The sequence below is a fragment of the Vicia villosa genome, linkage group LG4 (assembly GCF_029867415.1).
Source record: "Vicia villosa cultivar HV-30 ecotype Madison, WI linkage group LG4, Vvil1.0, whole genome shotgun sequence".
Classification (NCBI taxonomy): domain Eukaryota; kingdom Viridiplantae; phylum Streptophyta; class Magnoliopsida; order Fabales; family Fabaceae; genus Vicia; species Vicia villosa.
In genome coordinates, this window is record NC_081183.1 from 24,470,055 (window position 1) to 24,473,376 (window position 3,322).

At 33.7% G+C, this 3,322-nt stretch overlaps 1 long non-coding RNA gene across 1 annotated transcript; it reads left to right on the plus strand.

Annotated features, from left to right (window-relative positions):
• The first annotated feature begins 394 nt into the window (after positions 1 to 394).
• LOC131598973 (uncharacterized) lies at positions 395 to 1,742 on the plus strand. Its single transcript, XR_009282472.1, has 3 exons — positions 395 to 742; positions 827 to 917; positions 1,130 to 1,742. It is a non-coding gene; the product is annotated as an uncharacterized LOC131598973 (long non-coding RNA).
• The last annotated feature ends 1,580 nt before the right edge of the window (positions 1,743 to 3,322 follow it).

Here is a 3,322-nt window from a genome sequence, read left to right on the forward strand (position 1 = left end):
CTAAGAAAATATATTTTTGTAGTTTTTATGAAAGAAGAAAATAATTAGAAAACATAAATAAAAATATGTATCTAATATATTTTTTGGTATTTTAATAAGGATTAGAAAATAAAACTAAATCCTATATTTAAAATAAAATACTAAATACTTTTTATGAAAAATAGTTTCTAAAAGAAATACTTAGAAAAATTTAATAATTGGGCCTGAGGAGGTTCAAAATCTGAAAGGGAGGTGTGCAGCCCAATATGCTGAATTAAAATAAAAAAAACAATCTGGACCGGACCGGGTCGGGTCAAAGAGACCCGGATCCGCCTCTGCTCTTAACACAAGGGTTGGTTTCTTAAAAAAACCCTAAAACAAAACCTAGAGGCAGCGCCTCTTTTCCCTTTCTCTCTTTCACGATAGTTCTGAGAAAACATCAGAGAAACAACAACAACCAAAAAATTGCCTTATTCTCTCGGAACAACAACAACAACACGAATCTCTCTCGGTTTCTCTCTTCTCACGGTGAACAACAACAGAACTTACTGAGTTTCAACCATGGTGATTTTTCATCTTTATCATCACTTCTCTCGCAAATGTCAACAACAATTTTTCACTCGGTGCTTTGTAAACAAACAACAACTCCCTCCCTAACGGTTTTCTTCTACCGCGGCCATGGGAGGAGCTTTGTTTGAAACTCAACCAATCAAGAACAACATTAACTTGTAACCCGATTTCACAAACAGAAGTGAAAATCCAGGTGTGCTTTTTTTCTCAATTTTATTTTTCATGGTACAATTCAGTAGCAACAGTAAGTCATGCTTTCTCTACTTTTGATTTTCAGAATATACACGACAATAACTAACAGCAATATTGAGCGTGAAAGTGGAAGTGACTTACTTACGGCAAGGAGGTGTTCGCCGGATTCTATCGAGGTACGTGTTGATTGCTACTTTTGTTTTCTGGATTATTGCTGCTGTGTTGTACAACTATGTATCGTAAATTGTTGTTGTTTGCTGAATTTTGTTTTGTCGGTGTTGTTCAAAACCGTGGCATGTTGTTTTTGCTGAATTTTCTGAATCGTTGTTTGTTGTGTTACGATTCTGAACCGTGAGTTGTTTGCCACTGAATCTTTGAATTGCTACAGATGTAACAATGGTTAGTGTAAATATTGAGAGTGAAGGAAGAGAGACTTACCTGCGGCGAGTTGTGCTTTTGCAAGTGAGAACTGAATGATTGCAGCATCGGTGTTTGAATCAGCTGCAGGGTGTTGACGGCTCATCTATGGAGGCTCGAAGATGAGAGCCATCTTTGAAGAGCTGCCAGCAAACAATAGAGGTATGAAGACTTCTCTTCTCCCTCTAACTTTTGTATTTTTTTCTGAAAAATGTAACTTAGTAGAAGTTACAGAATTCTTGCTGTGTTCTCCCCACTTTTCTTCTTTTTTTTTAATTTGTGTGTCTCTCCTCTATTTATAGAGGAAAAAGTGAGGGATAATTTTGGTCATTTTTGCACCCAAGCTTAGTCATTAAGCTCACTTAGTTGTTAAGTTGTCATCATGACAAAGAATATTCTTTCCCAAAATGATCATTGCAAAATTTCTTACATGCTAAGTTTGCTTAATGGCAAAGCTCCACAAGAAAATGCACATGGGATAGAATATTATGCACATGTCTTGCAAGTGAAAGTTCCACGACATAGTCTTGTCTTTATGTCATGAAATTGGTAGTCTCTAAGTATAGCACTTATGACATAATATATATCCCTTTGACTTTCTTTGACTTTTTGACTTTTTGACTTGATTTGGGCTTTTGGGCCCCTCTTGAATTATTCTTGTTGAACTTTTGCTAATTCCACCTTTTTTTGTTTCTTTTTCATGTGACATGAGCCTTTGAAGAAAGGATTGAAGAAACTTGGACTTGAAGAATGGAAGCTTGAAGATTGAAGAATTCAAGAAAGTCTTGAAGCTTTATTTTTTCTTTTGTTCTTATAATTCCAACTTTTGAATTTATATGAACTTGGACTTTGTATGAATAAAACTTTGAATGTAATCTTGAATTTTGAATGAAGTCCACTTTGGAATTTAGAACTTTGTAAAGAATGATCTTCATTTGTGGATGTTTGAATTTCCTTTAAAATCTTTGAATGAAGTTGTATAAAACATGAATATTGGATGTTCTTTGAATGAATTTTGAATTTTGCAAATCCAAATGATCCATGATAATTCTTGAATGGAAATTCCTTGAAGTGATTTGAAGAATGTCTTTGCACCAATGAACTTGAAAAGATATTGACCTCGAAATTCTTAAATTCATGGTTTTAGACAATACTTGAAATAATTCCTTCAACAAAATGGATTAAAAGATATTTCTTGCAACTTTTGATTAAATTTCCATGAATGATCAATTAATCCATATGAATCAATTTCTTCACCATGAGCAATCCACGTGCCCAAAAACCATGGAATAAATCCTAAACAAGTCTCTTAAATCAAACCAATGGTAATGGTGCCTTTAAATGAAAACTTCCATGAACCCGAAATTTTCTTTCAAAGAATGAGTGAATGAATGAAATCTTGATCACGGCTTCCAAACCGATCAAGAAACATTTTTGAATTTGACGCCTAGGATGTGACATCTCAGGGGGGTCAAAAATTAGGGTATGACACTTGAGAACGGCTGGCAATTGAGATTCAAATTTTTTCTAACTTATTGAATTTTTGAAGTATGAATAAGGGTTATGGAGCTCTGATTTTCGTCCGTCCTAATGCTGAAGGAGTTAAGGTTATATAGAGGCTGGAATTAGCTTAGAAGATTGGAGAAAAAAAATCAAGCTTTGATTGGAAAAGATTTGATTCAAAATTTGCACAAAATCATTCTATTTTTTCTTTGATTTTATCTTCATGTTTTTCTTCACGTTTTCTTTGATTTGATCCACATATATTTCTCAATATTTGGTACAAATATAATCCCATTCAAATCTTTGATTATTTTCACTACTTTATTTAATTTAAATTGAACTTAAGTAACTAAATTCAAAATAAAAATAAATAAGAATAATAAAAATGAACATAAAGGCCTATGGGTCGTGGGTGGTCCATGGATCAAGTTTGGAATCAAAGATTTGAGTCCATTTAGTCAAAGACTTAAGATTCACCACTTTGGCATTAGGTGCATTTCCTCAAAATTGACCAACTTGTGAAAGCCATAACTCTCTCAATATTTGTCATATGGAGATGTTCTAGAACTTTTTGGAAAGCCCAGGATGTCCTCTACAAGCCACTTTGGAAACTTTTTTGCATTTGGAGATTTTATCTTGATGATATGGGTCCTGACAAAAA